The sequence below is a fragment of the Amblyraja radiata genome, chromosome 23 (assembly GCF_010909765.2).
Source record: "Amblyraja radiata isolate CabotCenter1 chromosome 23, sAmbRad1.1.pri, whole genome shotgun sequence".
Classification (NCBI taxonomy): Eukaryota; Metazoa; Chordata; class Chondrichthyes; order Rajiformes; family Rajidae; genus Amblyraja; species Amblyraja radiata.
This window is the reverse complement of record NC_045978.1, coordinates 7088923-7111257: the sequence shown is the minus strand read 5'-3', so window position 1 is coordinate 7111257 and position 22335 is coordinate 7088923. Positions and strand designations below refer to the sequence as shown.

Genomic DNA, 22335 nt, shown 5'->3' with positions numbered 1-22335 from the left:
GTAAACTGAACTAAGGCGGCTGAACCCTGTTCATTTGCAGAGGGAGGTCACATTTGGAAGACCACAGAATGAGTTGGGGTTGTAGGCATGAATCAAATTGTAAATGAGATAAGAGTGAAGCCAAACATGAGGGAGAATATTATATCTGTGGGGATTTCAAGAAAAATTGTGCACAAAGAGCAACTATTTTTAAATTATTTCTCAAAAAGTAAAAACTAGAAAAGTTTGGAAAAATACTACGTCTTTTCAACCTTGAGGTAAAATACACCATTAACTTAGAATCATAGAATCATACGGATGGAAACAAGCCATTCAGCCCAACTCGGCCATGTTGACCAACATGTTCCATCTACACTAGTCCCACCTGCCTGTGTTTGGTCCATATCCCTCTAAACCTCTCCTATCCATGTACCTGTCTAAATGTTTCTTAACTGTTGTGATAGTCCCTGCCTCAACCTCCGGCAGCTCGTTCCGTGCACCCACCACCCTTTGTGCAAAAATGTTATCGCTCAGGTTCCTATTAAATTGTTCCCCCCTCACCTTAAACCTATGTCCTCTGGTCCTCGATTCCCCTACTCTGGGCAAGAGACTCTGTACATCTACCTGATCTATTCCTCTCATGATTTTACATACCTCTATAAGATCACCCCCTCATCCTCCTGCTCTCCCAGAAATAGTCCCAGCCTGCTCAACCTCTCCCTGTAGCTCAGGCTCTCGTGTCCTGGCAACAACCTCCTAAATCTTCTCTGCACACTTTCCAAATTTTCAGCCCAAGATTTTCTGCAACTTACTCAAAATCAGTTTTAACTAAAAAAAATAATCCCTTTGTGACTTTTCAGCCACCGGACTTTTCAAGACTTGTCCAACCCTCCATGTTTGTCTAAGGAAACAGCAGAATCTGTTCATCATATGTATGTTTGTGATCTATAGATTTTTTCCCTTTTGATGTGCTCAACGTGATAAGCTGTGCTTGAGACTGTCTGGAGGTCAAATTTCTGTTAATCGGTAGGTAAAAGCAAGGATTTTTATGGAAATAAAGTTATTTCTACTTCTTAATGTTTTCACTTTTTCAGTTTTGTCAGTGTGGTGCAGTGGTAGAGTTTCTGCCTTGCAGCTCCAGAGACCCAGGTTCGATCCTGATTAGGAGTGCTGTCTGTACGGAGTTTATACGTTCTCCCCATGACCTGCGTGGGTTTTCTCCGGGTGCCCTGGTTTCCCCCCACACTCCAATGACTTACAGGTTTGTAGGTTAATTGGCTTGGTATAAATGTAAATTGTTCCTGTTGTGTGTAGGATAGTGTGAGTGTGTGGGGATCGATGGTCGGCACGGAGTCGGTGGGCAGAAGGGCCTGTTTCCGCGCTGTATCTCTAAACTAAACGAAACTTCTCTCGAACGTCCATTCCAACTGGAGCCTTCTATTATACGTTTAAAATTGTGTTACTGATTTACCTTTGTGCTCATCTCAGATATTCAGCAAATAAACAACATCATATCAACATACCTTGATTCAAAAGAGTTTGTGGACATTTTGGGCTGCGTTTGTACAGTGTTCCCAGCACGCAAGATAAGCACTTCTATTTGAAATAGCATGCATTTTATTTTATGACTTAATAAGTGACAGTTTTAACATGATAGCATCCTCTTTGGCAATGATCAACTTTGTACAAGCTAATATATCCTTTGCCTACTTAGACATTCATGTTGGTAAATGCTTTTTAATACCCTTTTATACTAAAACACAATGAAAACTACTTATTATAAACTGTAATACAAACAACCACACAAAATAATGTTCTGGGAAAAATCTCTGGCAGCACGGTGGCGCAGCGATTGAATTGCTGCCTTGGAGCGCTTACAGCGCCAGAGACCCGGGTTCGATCCCGACTACGGGTGCTGTCTGTGCGGAGTTTGTACGTTCTCCCTGTGACTGCGTGGGTTCGCGCCGAGATCTTCGGTTTCCTTCCACGCTCCAAAGACATACAGGTTTGTAGATTAATTGGCTTGGTATAAAATGTAAATTGTCCCTTGTGTGTGTGGGATAGCGTTAATGTGCGGGGATAGCTGGTTGGTGTGGAGTCGGTGGGCTGTGGGGCCGTGGCCGTGGTGTATATCTAAACCACACTAAACTAAGCAGTAAAGATAGTTTTCAATATTACCAAGTGCGAAGGAAATACTTTGGTGTTAATCCCAAACTACATCGTCTAGTTAAATAATCTAGGAGAATATACATGTTCACGTTTAGAAAGTCCTGAACTGGTGTTACAAAATATAAGGCTGTGTCCCCATTTAGTCTTAGTTTAGTCTGGTTTTAGAAATCGATGTTAGGACCTGGCTGGCAGCCGAGAACAAAGGGGGGACACAGTGAGAGGGGTGAGGGAGCACTGCGGGGGGGGGGACGCCGAGAATAAAGGGGGGAGCCAGCAGGATGGTGCTGCTGCCACACATGGTGCTAGGCAGGAGGCCGGGAGGGAAGATAGGGCTGTTCGGGGAACTTTTGTAACTGGAAGTGCCAGAAACGTGCCTGTGTACTGCCTAGGTGAGGTCTTGTTGTATGATTTTACCAGGTGGTATGTGAAGCAAAGCATTTCACTGCACCTAGGTACAAGTGATAGTAAAGTATCATTGAATCATTCAAGAGAACTATAAAGACCATGTTAATTCTGTATTCTGCCATAGCCTGACACTGTGTTGCCCCTCGGGACAGGCAGCATCTCTGGAGAGAAGGAATGGGTGACGTTTCGGCTCGAGACCCTTCTTCAGACACGAATCGTCACCCATTCCTTCTCTCCAGCGATGCTGCCTGTCCCGCTGAGTTACTCCAGATTTTTGTGTCTATCTTCGGTTTAAATCAGGATCCCGCAGTTCCTTCCTACACTGTGTTGCCCCTTTCCACATTAAATTTAATCTGCCATTTACTTGGCCAATCTCTCATCTATATCCTCTTGACGTCTACAACTATCACCATCTCTGGTTATCACGCTTCTGTGTTTTATGCCCACACCATATTTTGAAATGGTGCCCTGTATACTCAAGCTCCAGTTATTGAAATATATCAGGTAAAGCAACGAACCCAGCAACAATTTTGGCAATGACAACATTTCATGCTTCCACCTTATTCCATCTTATTCCATATATTTCAGTTTTGCTGACAATTTATTCTATGGTAGATAGAACATAGTACAGTACAGTACAATGCTGAACATGATGCCAGATTAAACTCATCTCCCCCACCTGTATCCCTCCATTCCTTGCATATCCATGCGCATATCGTAAAGGTGCTGTCCCACTTGGGCGACCTAATTGGTGAGTTTAGAAGAGTTTTAATAAATGACATGTTGTCCATCTTCGACTATGTAGAAGACCTCCTACGACTAGCTACGACGAGCTATGACTAACTTGGACACCGAATAGTGGAGAGTGAAGACGACCTCCTTCGACCTCCCTTCGACCTCCCTTCGACTATGATGAAGACTATCTACGACTCCCTTCGACTACCCTCGATTACCTACGACTAACATGCCAACCTACTACGACTTACTACGACCTACTATGACTAAACCTACGAGTAAAAAAAGTATCGATTTTTTCCATGGCGACCTTTTTTTACTCGCGGGCATTTTTTAACGTATTGAAAAAAATGCCTCCACCTAGCTGATGCCTCGAGTACGCGGAGACCACTCTCGAGCATGAAGGAGAGTTACGAAGACCTCCTACAACCTCGTGGCGACCATGCTGCGAATATGAGTTGAGGGCAAACTCGCCAGAACTCGCGGATTAGGTCGCCCAAATGGGACAGCTCCTTAAAGCCTTTTAAAGGTCACTATTGCATCTGCTTCCACCACCACCCCTGGCAGCACGTTCCATGCACCCACCACCTCCTGTAAATTTTGCCCCTCTCACTGTAAACCAATACCCTCTCACCTTAAAACTTTTTTTACACAAAGGATGGTAGGCGTGTGGAACGAGCTGCCAGAGGAGGTAGTTGAGGCAGGTACTATCGCAAAATTAAATAAAACATTTGGATAGGGACTTGCGTAGGAAAGGTTTAGAAGAATCTGGGCCGAACGTAGGCATGTGGGACTAGTGTAGATGGGACATGTTGGTCGGTGTGGACAAGTTGGGCCAGAGGCACCCAGAGGCCGATTGGCTTTCTACAATTTCCACAAAAAAAATTGTTTTCAGGATTAAATTCTTTCTATCATTTCTCTACTCGAATAACTAACTGATCAATGTTATCTTGCAGCCTAATAGTATCCTCTTCACTATCAACAATGCCCTGTGATCTGCAGACTTACTAATCCCACTTCTTGCATCCATGTCCAAATTGTTCATGTATATAAGGGTTCCAGCAACAATCCATGCGATACACTGTCAGGCACAAGCTCCCAAACACAAAATCATTCTATCTGCGGGCATTTATGCAAACAACACAGTGTTATTCATTCCACTGGTCTGCACAATATTTGTGATCCTTTTGTTATTGTGAAATGACCAGCAGTGTGGTTTACTCTGACTCTAGATAACTCTGTTTTCCTCTTGGAGGTAAGACTCTTTTATCTGGTGAATGATTCTGAAGGAATCTTACTATTCATTGAACAGTGACTTGTCTAAAGCAACTCGAAAGGTAATCAGCAGAATCTTTCGGCACACTGTGCTGTTGCTGGAGTGTTTTCCAAAGTACATTTTCAAAGCTAGGACAAGTACCTTCTGAAAGAGTAGGAAAGAACTGCAGATGCTGGTTTAAATCGAAGATAGGCACAAAATGCTGGAGTAACTCAGCGGGCCAGGCAGCATCTCTGGAGAGAAGGAATGAGTGACGTTTCGGGTTTGAGATCCTTCTTCAGACTGATGTCAGGGGAGTGGGCGGTACAGAGATAAAATGTAGTCGGAGACAGTAAGACTGGTGGGATAACTGGGAAGGGGGAGGTGTTGGGGAGAGAGAGAAAGCAAGGGCTACTTGAAGTTAGAGAAGTCAATGTTCATACCGCTGGGTGTGAATAGCACCTCATAGTTTGTTTTGGCAGCTGCCTAATTCTGCTTCTATGACTTATGAACGTACATGAGGTGCTGCCACGATATCGAATATCAGGTCTCCTCACTCTACCAGGCAGGAGGTACAGAAGCCTGAAGTCCCACCTGAATCACCAGGTTCAGGAACAGCTACTTTCCTACAACTATCAGGTCCCTGAATCAACCAGCACAATCCTAAAGAGCCTGTCCCACTTACGCGACTTTTTCTGCAACTGCCGGCACCCGCCATAGGTCACCGAAAATGTTCAACATGTTGAAAATTCAGCGGCGACCAGAAAGACACTACGACTCTTTGGGTGACTAGGGGACTACACATGACCATACAGGTGACACCCTGGCGACATGTGAAGCCTGTATGGTCGTGAGTAGTCGTACCTTGTTCTGGTCGCCGCTGGATTTTCAACATGTTGAACATTTTCGGCGACCTGTAACGACCTATGACGGATGCCGGCAGTCGCCGAAAAAGTCGTGTAAGTGGGACAGGCCCTTAATTTCACCTCAACAATGGAACTCCTCTGGTCCACCTATTGCACCACTAGGGTTGCCAACTGTCCCGTGTTAACCGGGACATCCCGTATATTGGGCTTAATTGGTTTGGCCCATACGTGACCGCCCTTATCTCGTATTTGACTGCTACTACCCAGGTCGAGGGGACTGTCGGGTCTGAGTGCCGCCTCCGGCTCCGCCTCACCCGTCCCAATGTAGTGCAGCCCATGGAGTGCAGCAGCAGCAGCGCCTCGCCCGTGGTCCCGTTGGTCGCAAGCAGTCCGACCTTCGGACCTTCGCTTACCGCCGACAGCACCACCCCTCCTTCTCATGGCCAATCATCAGTTCATGAGTTGTATGGGGTGCCTGATTTTGCGAGCGACATCGCGAGCCAGCTGGGCTTTGGGTGCAGTCCAGCACCCGGGCCAACTCATCATTCATCCAGCCACGGCCAAGTCGGTCAACGAATTGCCGTCGGGAATTTTTCCCTTATTTTGACCTTTTGTCCCTTATTTGGGAGTGAGAAAGTTGGCAACCCTATGCCCCACAAAGGCTTGTTCTTTTCTTATTCACATTTTTGTCTTGATTTTTGCCGTCTTTAAAAAAAACGAATGGTGTAACTTATGTATAATTTATATTTTTGCGTGGTCGATGAGTATGTCAATGTCAAGTCTCAGAGCGACTCTATGTGTCTGTGATGTAGTTACAAACAAAATGTTCTCATTGTATCTGTACATCACCATACTTGTGCATATAACAATAAAATTGACTTGACAATATACACCTTCATGTTACATTTTTCTGTGAGTTCATCTTATATCCTACATCTTGACTAACACTGAAGACTCGATACCAGTGACCCTGAGGGTGATACATCAAGGAGAGCCATTGAGAGTTCCCTATATACAGCAATGGAGAAGTCATAGATATTTTAAACCTGGAATGTATCACCAGACTTCACTGGATCCAACAATTGTTTTGTTTAATTTATAGATGCAGCATGGAAACAGGCCCTTTGGCCCAGCGAGTCCATGCCGACCATCGATCGCCCATTCACACCAGTTCTATGCTATCACACTTTTGCATCCACTGCCTACAAACAAGGGGCAATTTACAGAGGCCAATTAACCTGAAAACCCACATCTTTGAGATATGGAAGGAAGCATAACACCCAGGGGAAATCCACACGGCCACAGGGAGAAGTGCAAACTTCACACACACAGCAGCCAAGGTCACGATTGAACCTGGGTATCTGTCGTTGTGAAGCAGCAGGTCTACCAGCTGCACCATCATGTTACCATTTGGCAGTGACTATTACCTGTAGTCCTGGAAAAGTTTCAACAGGTTTATGCTGGAAGAGCCTTAACATTTTGACACCAACACAAGGTCAAGTTGCCATTTGATAATGTTACATTGAGCCTTTGTCCAACCATCTGTGAATTAAACACCCCCTCACCTGTCCCCACTTATTAATTGCTAGGCTTTGTCCTATTCTCACCTTTCTTCCAGCTTTCTCTCCCTCTGAATTGAAACATCACCTATTCTTGTCCTCCAGAGTCTCCGAATAAGGGCCTCGACTTGAAACATCACCTATTCCTTCGCTCCATAGATGCTGCCTCACCCACTGAGTTTCTCCAGCATTTTTGTCTACCATGTCCTCTAGAGATGCTGCTTGACATGTGTAGGAGGGAACAGCAGATGCTGGTTTACACCAAATATAGACACCAAATGCTGGAGTAACTCAGTGGGACAGTCAGCTTCTCTGGATAGAAGGAATGGGTGACATTTCCACTGAGTCTGAAGAAGGGTCTAGGCCCGAAACTTCTATCCAGAAATGCTGCCTGTCCCGCTGAGTTACTCCAGCATTTTGTGTCTATCTTCTATGCTGCCTGACATGATGAGTTGCTCAGCACTTTGTGTCTTTGTTGCAAACCAGTGTCTGCAACTACCTGTTCAAGAAGGAACTGCAGATGCTGGAAATTCGAAGGTAGACAAAAGTGCTGGAGAAACCCAGCGGGTGCGGAAGTATCTATGGAGCGAAGGAAATAGACAAAGTTTCGGGCCGAAACCCTTCTTCAGACTACCAGCTAGTTAGCTTCTCATGAATTACTTGGAAAAGTTCAGTTTAGTTTATTGTCACGTGTACTGAGGTACAGTGAATAGTTTTTGTTGCGTGCTATCCAGTCAGCAGAAAGAGCATGGTTTTGCTGTTTGCAAATTTGTTGTCAAGTTTGTATTTCAAGGGGGGGGTTAGATTTAGCTCTTGGGGCTAACAGAATCAAGGGAAAAAGCAGGAACGGGGTACTGATTTTGGATGAACAGCCATGATCATATTGAATGGCGTTGCTGGTTTGAAGGGCCGAATGGCCTACCCCTGCACCTATTTTCTATGTTTCTATGTTTCTATGACCTAAACGCAAGTCGATACTAAAATGACCCTGGAAGATGCTGCAACATTCCTTCTTCAACAACAAACATATTTTCTAATGATTCACTGCCCATGTACTGCTTTTGTGTCTTGATATCTGCAAATTTCCAGCCGTGTTGGCCGACATAGCTTCAGTGACAACACTTAAAAAATAATCATTGTAGTCTGGCATTCAGAGTATTGTGTGCAGATAGTAAGAGATAGATACAATTGCAACTCGTTTTTGCCACACATTGTCTGTGGTTGGTTTTATCAGCAAATATATTTACAATATCTAAATATGTCAGCATGTTGAATATGATAACGGTTCCAGGGTGCGGTACTTTACAGAACTCCTAGAAGGGTGACTTATGTTCACGAAACTGGGATTTAGAAACAGTTTAGGTAGTAATGAGAAATAGTACAGCCATGTGAGAATGATGTACCAATCTTCTAACAGTGGCCATATGATAAGGCAGAGCATAAAGGAAAAAACAAACATGAGGGTTGTTAATCTACATAAAGAATGGAAAAAACAGTAGCATAGATGCTGAGCTCATTGAAAGTTTTCAGGATTGTTTCTTTGAACACCCCGATAGACTTTAGACTTTGGCTTTTGAGATACAGTGTGGGAACAGGCCCTTCAGCCCACTAAGTCCCGGCCGACCAGCGATAATTCCATACACTAGCACTATCTTACACACTAGGGACGATTTACAATTTTATCAAAGCCAATTAACCTAGATAAGGAAGGGTCTCGACCCAAAACGTCTCCCATTCCTTCTCTCCAGAGATGCTGCTGGTCCCGCTGAGCTACTCCAGCTTTTTCCGTCTATCTTCGGTTTAAACCAGCATCTGCAGTTCCTTCTTTTACACCCTAGAAAACTCTATGGAGTGTGGGAGGAAACCGGAGCTCCCGGAGAAAGCCCATGCAGTGACAGAGACAACATTCAAACTCCGTACGGACAGCATTCATAGTCAGGATCGAAACCGGGTCTCTGGCGCTGTGAGGCAGCAAACTTACCGCTGTGCCATCGTGCCGCCCTTAAATGAAAGTATATAGAGTATTTGGATCTCCCTTCCATAGGTCTTTTAATATCTTTTGGGAAGAAGTGAATAGATTCTTGATAAGAACGAGGGTGGAAAGTTATTGTTTGTGCAGAGTTGAGATTGCGATCAGATTAGTCATGACATGAGCCTACCGAAGATCTGCTAGGTTGAATGACCTGCTCATGCTCCTAATTCTAACATCTTAGCTTGTGGCATTCCGCAAAATTGTGTGGAACTACATTTTGTGTATGACTTTCCATCCAAAATCATTCTTACTATGAACGATTATTTTTTAAATAGAAAATAGAGAATAGACTATAGGTGTAGGAGTATGCTATTCGGCCCTTAGAGTAAGCACCACCATTCAATATGATCATAGCTGATCATCCAACATCAGTACCCCGTTCCTGCCTTCGAGCCATATCCCCTGACTCTGCTATCTTTAAGAGAAATGTAGGGAGTAGTTTAATAGTCAGGGAACAACAGTAGCGAGCAGTAAGGTCAACAATCTCTGTCACTGACTGATGTAACTGTTTTCCCTTTGAAATTACAAACTCCAGTTTGTGGACAAAGTCCTGTCTACTTTAGTATATGGATCTCCGACCACTGACCAAACTCCAAATGAAACAACAGCCTATTTATACTTTCTCAGACTCACTGTTGTGCTTATTCTCACTCTGTACCATTGGTGTGACCTATTGAGGAGCAGAGAAACATACTGCCTGGTAATCCGCCTCTTGGAAGCTGGGATCTGGCACGTTTCATCGAAAGCATTGCAGGGAAAAAATATATAGAACTGAGAAACTGTGCAAGGCAAGGCTCATCACTCTAAAGGTAGGTTTTAAGAAAAAAAGTGTACAATATCTATCAGTAAAAATTCCCCTTCTCCTGGGTGATTTATTGGCTTTGTGGAACATGCGGACAGCCAGCTGCGTATGAATGTGATATGAATGTTATACTTTATGGGACAAACACTTCACGTGGTTAACTGATCACCAGAAGTAGTGTACATCTTGAACTGAAGATAGACACAAAAAGCTGGAGTAACTGGGCAGGACAGGCAGCATCTCTGGAGAGAAGGAATGGGTGACGTTTCGGGTCGAGACCCTTCTTCAGACTCTGCTACATCTTGAACTGCTCCTGGAGTGTATGTGGACAGTACAATGTAGATGTGGACAGAAATAGATTCACGATTCGGAAACAATGGGTCATGTAGCAACAATATTCTTATATGCGTTTCAATGCCAATAAGTTAAAAATAAAAATGATTCAGTCAGCTTCCCAAGTACACAACATGCATCAGTCCCAAGAACCCCAAGTGCTGTTATGCAATCATTTTGTATCTGCAATGAAATAATCTTAACCGGTTACTGTGAGAATGATTTTAGTCATTTATTTGGCTGCGTGAATGGTAACTGTGTTTTTTCACACAGAGAGTGGTGAATCTCTGGAACTCCCTGCCACAGAGGGTAGTCGAGGCCAGTTCATTGGCTATATTTAAGAGGGAGTTAGATGTGGCCCTTGTGGCTAAGGGGATCAGAGGGTATGGAGAGAAGGCAGGTACGGGATACTGAGTTGGATGATCAGCCATGATCATATTGAATGGCGGTGCAGGCTCGAAGGGCCGAATGGCCTACTCCTGCACCTAATTTCTATGTTTCTATGTTTCTATGTAATGGTGCGCAAAAACAAACAGGAACGTGCATTGGGACTGAAAACAACTGAAAATATTTAGCTTTTCGGTGCATGACTTATATTTAACTCAAGTTCGCGAGAAGTTGCATTGTTAAGAGTTTTATCCACTTTGGAATGCCTCGAAAGTATTTTTCTTGCAGTAATTATGTAAATCAAATCAGTAAGACAACCAAAGAAGTGAAATATTTTATGCCACTCCACTGAAAAAGATTGTACCAAAATCATCCCTTCACTCATTAACCTTTACAACAGCAATAATAAAGCTTGTAAACCAATTTCCTCGAACTTTGTTGGTTGCAATCATTCTCAGGATAAATAAATATTAACAACAGCGTTTTTTTTCAGATACTAATGGTGAAATAGCTCGATTGGGAAATCCAAGTGAGGGGTCAAGGCCCAAATAATAGAACATCTATGAGATAGCTGAGAATAAGAAAACAAGAGAATGACATGTCAAAAAGTAGTGATTTGTATTTTCTCAGAATGTTTACATTGTGTATGTCTCCAGAGATTAATGTCAATGCAATTATCAAAGCATTAATGACAATTTTTGCTTACAAAGATATTGCCAGGACTTGAGGGCCTGGCATAGGGAGAGACTTATGCCCCTGTCCCACTTAGGAAACCTGAACGGAAATCTCTGGAGACTTTGCGCCCCACCTAAGGTTTCCGTGCAGTTCCCGGAGGTTTTTGTCAGGCTGCCTGCCTGCTTCCACAACCTCCGGCAACCACCTGCAACCTCCGGCAACCACCTGCAACCTCCGGCAACCACCTGCAACCTCCGGCAACCACCTGCAACCTCCGGGAACCGCACGGAAACCTTGGGTGGGGCGCAAAGTCTCCAGAGGTTTCCGTTCAGGTTTCCTAAGTGGGACAGGGGCATTAGACTTTATTCCTTGGGGTGCAGGAGGAGGATTTTATAGAGATATTTGAGGGGAATAGAGAGGGTGGATGCACAGAGTCTTTTACTCAGAATAGGGGAATCATGAATCAGAGGACACATGAGAGAGGCAAGAACCCGAGGGGCAACCTTTTCACACAGAAGGTGGTGGGTATATGGAATTAGTTGCCAGAGGAGATAGTTGAAGCAGGTACAATAACAACATTTAAAGATATTTGGACTGGAATATGTGGATAGGAAAGGCTTAGACAAATATGGGCCAAACACGGGCATGTGGGATTAATATAGATGGGGGCATCTTGGTTGGCTTGGGCAAATTAGGCCGAAGAGCCTGTTTCCATGCTGAATGACTCAAAATCATTGTCCACATTTGAAAGACAGTTGTATCTCAAAAAGGACAATTTCTCTTTGAGAATATTGATCTGGTATGGGGCAAAAATATAATGGGTAAATCTGTAACCTCGAATAGTCTGAATTGATGATCGGAGCTCAGATTGAAGATTCAGACTTACACCCGTTTAGTCATATTCCTGTGTTGTTCCCATTCAAACATTATTCTCCGTTGAGAAAGTAACCTTCTATGGTGTTTTGCCATTTTGACTACAGTTACACTGTCGCATGTATTGACATTTTGAAACTAAACCAATGGTATATCTTGGAGACAAATTCCCTTAGAATTCCACATTGCACCAAAACCCAATAGATGTAGATTTGCATTGCTGAAGCCGACTATATCTGGAGTACAACTCCAATGTAGTATAAAAATGAGATTACAACTGTTTTAAATGTAAAGCATTAGGTATCTGATTCGTATTGATATAAATGAAAGAATATAGATCGAAAACTCAAATCTGGGAGGTAATGTTCCCAACCTGCGATATCACTGGGTCATTGCCATTTGTACTTTACCCACTAAAGTTAATGGCATCAATATAACTGCAACATAGATTCCTGTACAATTAACCTTTAAGAGAGATACTCTGGTGAATCTGTGGAATTCATTGCCAGATGGCTGTGGAAGCCAAGACATTGGGTATTTTTAAGGCGGAGATTGATAAGTTCTTGATCAGTAAGTGCGCCAAAGGGGAAGAGGTGGTAGAGAGGGAAAAATAGATCAGCCGTGACTAAATGGTGGAGTAGACTCAATGGGCTGAATGGCCTCATTCTCCACCTCCCCACAGCCTACGTGGGTTTTCTCCGGATGCTCCGGTTACCTCCCACATTCCAAAGACGTACAGCTTTGTAGGTTAATTGGCTCCATAAAATTGTAAATTGTCCCTGGTTCGTGTAGGATAGTGTTAATGTGCGGGGATCGCTGGTCGGCGTGGACTCGGTGGGCCGAAGGGCCTGTTTCCGTGCTGTACCTCTAAACTAAACTAAACTAAAGACGCATCCAATATTTCACATTGAATGAATTATTTTTTAACGTACATTGCCTGTCTTTATGGAGATGAAAGCAGATCAATCTTGCATATTGGTGACCTGTTAATCCATTCTGGATGCTGGCTGAGGAAAGAAAGACAGGACCCATCAGTCTTGAAGTTGGACACTGCAAACCTATCCAGTCACCTGCATAAGGAGTTAAGGGCCTGTCCCACGAGCATGCGACTCCATGCGGCAAGCGCGACCTTAGGGGCCGGTCCCACCAGCATGCGCCTGCATGTGGCAAACGCGACCAAACCAGAAGCGGGAGCCGCGCGGAGGTCGAATGAGTGACACGGCGTCGAGGCGGCTGCGGGCCGGCAGGCCGTTGACGCGCGGAATTTTTGAACACGGTCAGTTTTTTGGAACCACACGCGATGTCGGGACCAGCTCCGCACAACTCCATACGGCTCCGGCGATCGAAGTGGGACCGGCCCCGCAAGGCCGGACGGCTCAAGCGACCACATTAGGTCGCGCTTGCCGCATGCAGGCGCATGCTGGTGGGACCGCCCCCTTAGGTCGCGCTTGCCGCATGGAGTTGCATGCTCGTGGGACAGGCCCTTTAGGATCTGAACTTAACATGACATCTGATGAATGTTTGTTGAAAATATCAACCACTCCTGCAATACAGCACTGAAGTAACAGCTTAGTTGTCACACTGCAGTACTGTGGACTTACAAATGAACCCAAACTTTAATGCACCCAGAACCAAGCAAGCTTGGGATGTCAGCAAAAAGCTCGAAACATAATTACCTGTTCTTTGGGGTGCATGATTGATTTTATATTAAAATAATTTTTTTTTTTTTAAATGCATATTTTATATTTAACCTTTCATGTTAGCATTACATTTGAATCCCGCTATCTGAATAGATTTACCATTACATGAATACATAAAACCATTCAATTTTGCTAAAGTACTGGAATGCATAATAGCAAAAATAAGTTGAAGTTCTATATATTTTACAGTGGTTTAATTATGCTTCAGAAAGAGCTGATGAACTCTTGAATGGGCTCATCTGGGAGAAAATAGAATGGATCAAAAACATTAGCTGATTGTGTAAGATAATGTTTGTGACTCTAATTATCTTCCTTGTGCTTTTACATATTCAACACTCTTTTCAAGTTTTGCTAATTCCCACGTGAATCATATTATACCTTTTGATTCAAAAGCCATTAATAGTTAAGCATTCCATGTACGAATAATCCCTTAAATAGATATACTCACTCAAACGTTATCAAATCATGAATCTATACCATTTTGGGTCTGATTTTCTGCTGATTCATTTAGTTTCAGGTCACCATCAGTCTTGAAGTTGGGACTCCCATTTATGGGACTCTAAGAGACGACTTTCTAAGTGGTGCGTCTAATCTCTGTCTGTGGGTTGCCAATTGTGACAATTGCTCAAAATTTTGTGAAGTAATACTTTCAACTGGGAAATTTAATTGAAAGTCAAAAAAGTTTTAGACATGAAACTTTAACTGTTTCTCTTTCCACAGATGCTGCCTGACCTACTGAACATTTCCATCACCTCCTGTTTTTGTTTGTGGAAACTTAACTGTTGGATATATCCAATGAGAATTTAAGCGTATGATGTCTAAGAATTCCTGTGCATAGAAAGATTGTCATTGTTACTTTTACAGGACTAACCCAATTCACATTATGAAGAAGGGTCTGAAGAAGGGTTCCAATCAAAATGTCACCTATCCATTTTCTCCAGAGATGCTGCCTGACATGCTGAGTTACTCCAACTCTTTTCTTTTTTGTTAAACTAGCATTTGCAGTTCCTTGTTTCTACCAGTCACATTATTGTCTGCCTCAGCACTACAACTATTGGCTATGTTTCCAAAAAGCAAAATACTTTCAGATTTTACAAGTACGTTGACGGCTGAGAATTTGTTAGATGAAGATAAAAGTAATCGCAAATGAAATTTGACTTTGGAATACCAATAAATACAAAAAATAAATACCAAAAAAACTAGTGTATGGGTGATCGCTGGTCGGCACGGACTCGGTGGGCTAAAGGGCCTGTTTCCACGGCTGTACCATGGAAACAGAACAGATAAATTCTTAGTTGCTGCAGCATTAGAGGCCAGTTATCGTAGTAACATAACAAATGAATATACAATAATCAAGTCGGAAGACATCTCACTCTGAAGAAGGCCTCGACCCGAAACATCACCTATTCCTTTTCTCCAGAGATGCAGCCTGACCCACTGAGTTACTCCAGCATTTTGTGTCTATCTTCCATGTACAATAATCAACGATACAATACATTAATGATCAGCAATACTAGATAATCAGACCGTAATAGTGCAAAACTAAAGTACGTAGTGCAACCAAAAAGTCAATAGTAGATCGTTGTTGAAGTAGGGTTGTGGTTAGGAGTGTGCAGGTTGGATGTTGGGAAGAAGTTACTTTTGAACATGGAGGTCACAATTTGTGGGTTCCTGTAGCAGCGAGATGAGAGCGTGGCCTGGATGGTGTGAGATGATATTAGGCTGATCTTATAGGGTGGAGTTTGTATTTAAAGGGATGGATCAATTTTGATGGTTTTAGAATGGAGCACCTTTATTGGTTAATCTTTAAACGAAAGATAACATGTACTTCTTTGTTTTTCATTATAGTTTAGTTTAGGTTAGAGAAACAGCGTGGAAACAGGCCATTCGGCCCACCAAGTCTGCACAGACCAGCAATCCCCCCACATTAACAAGGGACAATTTACACACTTAAATCAAGATTGAAGAATCAAGTGAGTTTATTGTCATGCGTCACAGATAGGACAATGAAATGCTTGCTTTGCTTCAGCACAACAGAATATAGTAGGCATAAATAAATCAGCCAATTAACCTACAAACAATCTGGTATTTAAATATTTTTAAATGAAGATTTAAATAATAATGGGATGATTAGGCTAATTTTACTTATTTTAGCTCTTCGTCTGATTAGGATTAGATGCGAATGTGGGTATGTCAGTTATTGGATATTTACTTTCTGGGAGACTAGGAATAGGAATAGGTATACTTTATTGTCACATGTGACTAGGCTCCGTGAAATTCTTTGCCTGCATACACAATTATTCAACTGGTTTGTCACAGGTGATTCAAATAGAACACAACTGTAAATGCTATATCCAAATATGCCAAGATGATGGAGCAACACATATTTGTACTTATGAGTCATTGTTCCACAGTGTTTTACGTATTTGGCCGCGTACTACGTTAAAGAATAATCTTTTTACAATTCATATTGAATTCATTATAATTCTTGAAATAAATCTATTATCCATTTTGACTGCGGAACACTCATTAGAGTCATAGAGTGATACAGCGTGGAAACAGGTACTTCAGCCCAACTTGCCCACACCAGCCAACTTTTCCCAGCTACTCTAGTCCCACCTGCCCACGTTTGGTCCATATCCCTTCAAACCTGTCCTATCTAACCTGTCTAACTGTTGCTTAAATGTTGGGATAGTCCCTGTCTCAACTACCTCCTCTGGCAGCTTGTTCCATACACCCACCACCTTTTTTCGTGAGAAAGTCACTTCTAATAGAAAGTAGACCCAAAATGCTGGAGTAACTCAGCTGGGCAGGCAGCATCTCTGGAGAGAAGGAATGGGTGACGTTTCGGTTCGAGACCCTTCTTCAGACTCTACTAGAAAGTTATTCCCATTTCTAATAGAAAGTTATTCTTATTACATTTTTTCCCCTTCACTTTAAACCTATGTCCTCTGGTCCTCAATTAATCCACTCTGGGCAAGAGACTCTGTGCATTTACCCGATCTATTCCTCTCATCCAATCTAAATGCAATATGATGTCTTAATCTGGTAAAATGATTATTCTTTAACACAGTAAACTGTCAAATTAAGAATTAAAAAAATAAAATAATTTAAATTAAAAATTAAATTATGAACAACTAATTAATGGGATGTCAGTTTAAGACTGCCTATTGCATTTAATGTGAGTGTTCGGCAGTCAAAATGGATATAACATTTATTTCAAGAATTATATTGATTTCAAGATTAAAGTAGCAGAAATGCATTGAGAATCTTTTTCTCGTGGATCTGTTCTCTCCAGTCCAATCCAGTTGTGTTGGCAATGCCGTGATTTTCATGTGGAACTTTTGCTAATTATAAACTAGTGGACGTGGTTCAACTATTTCACAACATATTGCCAAAATAAGATGATCGGTCATTGCTTAATACATGTTTTCCTAATCAAAGCCATGCAATGGTCTTTCTTTTGCACAATTTACTCAGCTACTGCAAACGTCTGAAGGTCCTGTTTCCGTACTGTATGACTATGATGACAGGCTTAAAGCCTTTGAGGTCATTCTGAATACATTATTCACAGTATAGAGTTCAAAAAATTGCAATTGCATTCTTAGAGTATAGCAAAGGTTTGCACAAACCCAAGATACTAAATTAAGGAGGCATGATGAAATGTAAATAAACTTGAATTTATAACAATACAAATTTATAAAATGCAAATTTGAAGTTTGCACAAACTGATTTACCATCAACTAACTGCAGTTTGTACTGTGTAAACTCGAGGGAGGTGAGTATTTTTGAAGGTAAAAATGTGGATAAAAATTTCTGCTGACTTGTGAATTATTTTTACTTCCACAAAATGACGATTTTGATGAGGCTTTGCCAAACCTTTGCAGGGTGGAAATGTCCAACACTAGAGGGCATAGCTATAAGGTGAGAGGAGAAATGTTTAGTGGAGATGTGCTGGGCAAGTTTTTTACACAGAGTGATGTGGGCATGGAACACATTGCCAGGAGTGGTGGTGGAGGCAAATGCAATGTTGCCATTTGAAAGGCTTTTACATAGGCATGTGGAAGTGCATGGAATAAAGGGATATGGATCTTGTACAGGCAGATGAGAGCAGGTTAACTTGGCATCATGTTTGGCACAGACCTTGTGCTGTACTGTTCTTTGAGTTCTCCCGTGTACCGAGGTACAGTGAAAAGCTTTTGTTGCGTGCTAACTAGTCAGCGGAAAGACAATACATGATTACAATCGAACCATCCACAGGGTACAGCTACATGATAAAGGAAATAACGTGAATAGCGTTTAATGCAAGATAAAGTCCAGTGAAAGTCCAATCAAGATAGTCCGAGGGTCTCCGATGAGATAGATAGTAGCTCAGATCACTCTCTAGTTGTTGGTAGGATGGTTCAGTTTCTTGAGAACAGCTGGGACGAAACTATCCCTGAATCTGGAGGTGTGCGTTTTCACACTTCTTTACCTTTTGCCCCAAGGGAGAGGGGAGAGGGGAGAAAAGGGAGTGGCCAGGGTACAACTTGCCCTTGATTATGCTGCTGGCCTTACCGAGGCAGTAAATTGAGTCAATAGATGGGAGGTTGCTTTGTGTGATGGTCTGAGCTGCATCAACAATTCTCTGCAATTTCCTGCAGCCATGGATGAAGCTGTTCCCAAACCAAGCCGTGATACATTTACAGTGCCCTCCATAATGTTTGGGACAAAGACCCATCATTTATTTATTTGCCTCTGCACTCCACAATTTAAGATTTGTAATAGAAAAAATTACATATGGTTAAAGTGCACATTGTCAGATTTTATTAAAGGCCATTTTTACACAGTTTGGTTTCACCATGTAGAAATTACAGTGGTGTTTATACATAGCCCACCCATTTCAGGGCATCATAATGTTTGGGACACTTGGCTTCACAGGCGTTTGTAATTGCTCAGGTATGTATAAATGCCTCGTTAATGCAGGTAAAAGAGAGCTCTCGGCACCTAGTCTTTCCTTCACTCTTTCCATCACATTTTATTGCTGTTTATCAACATGAGGACCAAAATTGTGCCAATGAAAGTCAAAGAAGCCATTATGAGACTGAGAAACAAGAGGCATCAGCCAATGTATATGACTATTTATAAAACACCTGTAATGTCTACATGATGAAACCAAAATGTATAAAATTGGTCTTTATTAAAATCTGACAATGTGCACTTTACCTACATGTGATTCTTTTCTATTACAAATCTCAAATTGTGGAATACAGAGGCAAATAAATAAATGCTGGATCTTTGTCCCAAACATTATGGAGGGCACTGTAGGTTTGATGTTCTACTGAATGGGTTAAATGATACAAGTATTATACGGTACTGGAACAAGTGAACCAATGGAGCTCATCACAACAAGCATGAAACACAATAGTCCTCCCTGGTAAATCATTACACATTTAGTAGGTTTAAGCTGGTACAAGTGACTAAAAAGAACACCGGAGGATGATCAATACATCACGTGACACATTTTATATTTAACTTCACAAAAGGTTTTAATTGCCTAGTTTGTGAATGCTGAGTCATATATCCCAGTACCCAAAAAACACAGCTTAGTGCAGTGTTAAGGCTTTCATTAATATGTGGAAAATACTTGAAATAAATCTTTCTCAACAATCCCATACTTGAACGAAAAACTAAGTAGAATGCACAAGCAAACACAAACTGCAGTTAGAAGTACACAGAAAGTTAGATGACTGCATGGCTAAATGTTTAAACCAGGCCATTTTGCAAATCAATCACAGCTTCTGATAAAGTGGTTCAATTATTAACAGGAATGCTGCTGACAGCCTTTCCCTGCTTGCTGGCTGAACACAGATAGGTAGAAAATATTTGTGCATCTTAGGTTATTAGTACTCTGCCAAAACACTTACAAGAATCCCTTCTCACATATTGAGTGTCAGGTTACCTAGCCTGGAATCTGAAACCACCTTTTGCCATATTGATTATTTTCTATTTCACAAGAAGAATGATACATAATAAAATTTAATTTCTGACATAAATAATGGGCAAGGACAAAAAAGTTTGGGAGAGTCAAACTCTCACCTACTTACAGGGAGTGCAGTTTCCCTGGTATTTATTCAATCAGAAACTTTTTTTACTGTAATCATCTCCTAGAAATATTATGTTTGCCCAGTGTCCAAACTTGGTTTCTAGAATTGTACCGTTATAAAACTGTGCTGTAATCATTCATCCAGGATCCGTTGATGTACCTCCATGAAATCTAGCACTTTGATGAACAAGACCAGCAAATGCGAGAGAACACCAAGTTCCTCTTCCAGGTCACAGGCAATTGGAAACAGATTACCGACTCATTGCATCTTTAGTGATCTCATTCTGGTATCCCCATGCTCATCTTGGGACTGTGTGGAGTCCTCCTCAGGATGAATAGCGTACATATGGTTGAAGAAGGTGAAGTGTGCTTCTCAAGAAGATAGGACATATACAGCACAGGAACATGCCCTTCGGCCCACAATATCCATGTGGAACAAAATGCGAAGTTAGACTAAACTCCTCTGCCTGCATATGCTCCATAGCCCTCCATATCCATGTGTCTATCTAAAAGCTCTTAAACCATACTATCGTATCTGCTCCCACCACAACACCCTCACAGCATGTTCCTGAAACCCACCACTGAATAAAAAACATATCTGCTTATGTCTGACATCTTAAAGTTAAGTCCTTTAGTCCTTGACACTTCCACCCTGGGAGAGAGGTTTGACGACAACAAATGTTGGCTTTGGAGGCACGACCCATACCCATAAATGAATGAATAAAATGTGTAAAGGATTCTGCAGGCCTCTAACTCTACAAGATCCCAACATCTACAGTTCCTTGTGTCTCCTTTATAAAATGGGATGTTCTGCACACACAGCTTGGAGTTTGATGTTCCTTAAATAACTTTAAACTATGCCACAGGGATTTAACTCACAGTAAAAAAAAAGGAAAAGCCACATTGAAGTCTTCATTATCTGTCTTTTGATCAAAGGTGAGGGAAACCTATAAATCAGCAGTAACTCAGCCTTAGATGATTTAACGTTATCTGGTGTTGCATCAATCCTGACCTTTTATCTGAGTATCAACCCCAGCAGGAATAAGTGGTTGTTTCACACCGTTAGCAGGTTGAGGTTGGAGTTTTTGACTGTCGGTTAACCCATGCCAGCACTTTGGGGTAGAGTTGCTGCCTTACAGCACCAGAGGCCGGGGTTCGATCTTGACTACAGATGCTGTCTGTACGGAGTTTGTACGTTCTCCCTGTGACCGCGTCGGTTTCCTACGGGTGCTCCTGTTTCTTCCCACATTCCAAAGTCGTAAATGTTTGTAGGTTAATAGGCTTCTGAAAATTGTCCCTAGTGTGTAGGATAGAATGGGTGATCAATGGTCGGCATGGACGCTCTGGGCCAAATGACCTCTTTCCATGCTGTGCCTCTAAGCTAAACTAAACCACACTAAACTAAACAAAACTAAACTAAACTAAATGTCCCGAGCAGTATGCTAACAATCAATTGTAAATAATATTTGCTATTATTATATTTTGTTGAATTATAAAACAGCACAGTTCCAGCAACCTAGTTTGATCCTGACTCCTGTCGTTGTCTATGTGGAGTTGCCCGTTGTTTAGTTTACTTTCGAGATGAGGCGTGGAAAGATGCCCTTTGCCCCACCAAGTCCACTCCAGTTCCATTATATCCCACTTTCTCACCCACTCCCTACACAGTAAGGGCAATTTGGTTTGCCCAACCCCTCCTTACAGCCAATAACCTCTAATCCAGGCAGCATTCTGGTAAACCTCCAACACCCTCTCCAAAGCCTCCACACCATTTCTGTAACGGGGTGAACGCAACAGCATGCAATACTCTAAATGTGGCCTCACCAATTTGTTATGGAGCAGAAAATCAGTCGGGAATGGAATTGCTCAGATGGGCAGAGACTCGATGATCTGCATGGTCTTCTTTTAGGTTGGAGTATGAAAAATATGTAAACATAACATACTGTTGATTACATTTTAGAATCCATCCTTTCAAGTATTCGTAACATTCACTGGTGGATGAATTAAACAGAAAGTATTTTGTATACACGGGCCTTCATAACTGCCTTTATTGTGTACAATGGTGACCGTAAGAAGTCTTTCGATTAATCTATCAAATCGCACATTTACAAACTAATTCCTTCGCATGCAGCACAGCAACACATGGATTTGACGTGAAACTTACATCTTTGCTAGGAAGAGTAGATAATACCTGTTGAGTCTTTCAGTAAAGTGCCATCTTCCCCACCGATACTCATGATGTTCGATACTCTGCTGTAACTCGTTGGTGAACAGTGCCATGTTGGCTTGTGTCATTGATGCCTGTGAGCTTCTGAAGCTCACTGTTAATACCTTGCGTTAGATTCTGAGCGTGTGGACTGTGGGCATAATCCTTTAATGCCCGTCACACTGAGATTTGATTGGGGACAGAAATGAATAGTCTAATATCCCATAATACAGAGCTTGTGTTGTTGTGCTGGTCAACAGTAGTTTCAGAAAGTTTA

General features: G+C 42.1%; 1 long non-coding RNA gene across 1 annotated transcript; it reads left to right on the top strand.

The window, feature by feature from the left end:
- Window positions 1-9574: 9574 nt before the first annotated feature.
- LOC116986194 lies at window positions 9575-16370 on the top strand. Its single transcript, XR_004415435.1, has 4 exons — window positions 9575-9809; window positions 11016-11130; window positions 14282-14351; window positions 14491-16370. It is a non-coding gene; the product is annotated as an uncharacterized LOC116986194 (long non-coding RNA).
- Window positions 16371-22335: the final 5965 nt, after the last annotated feature.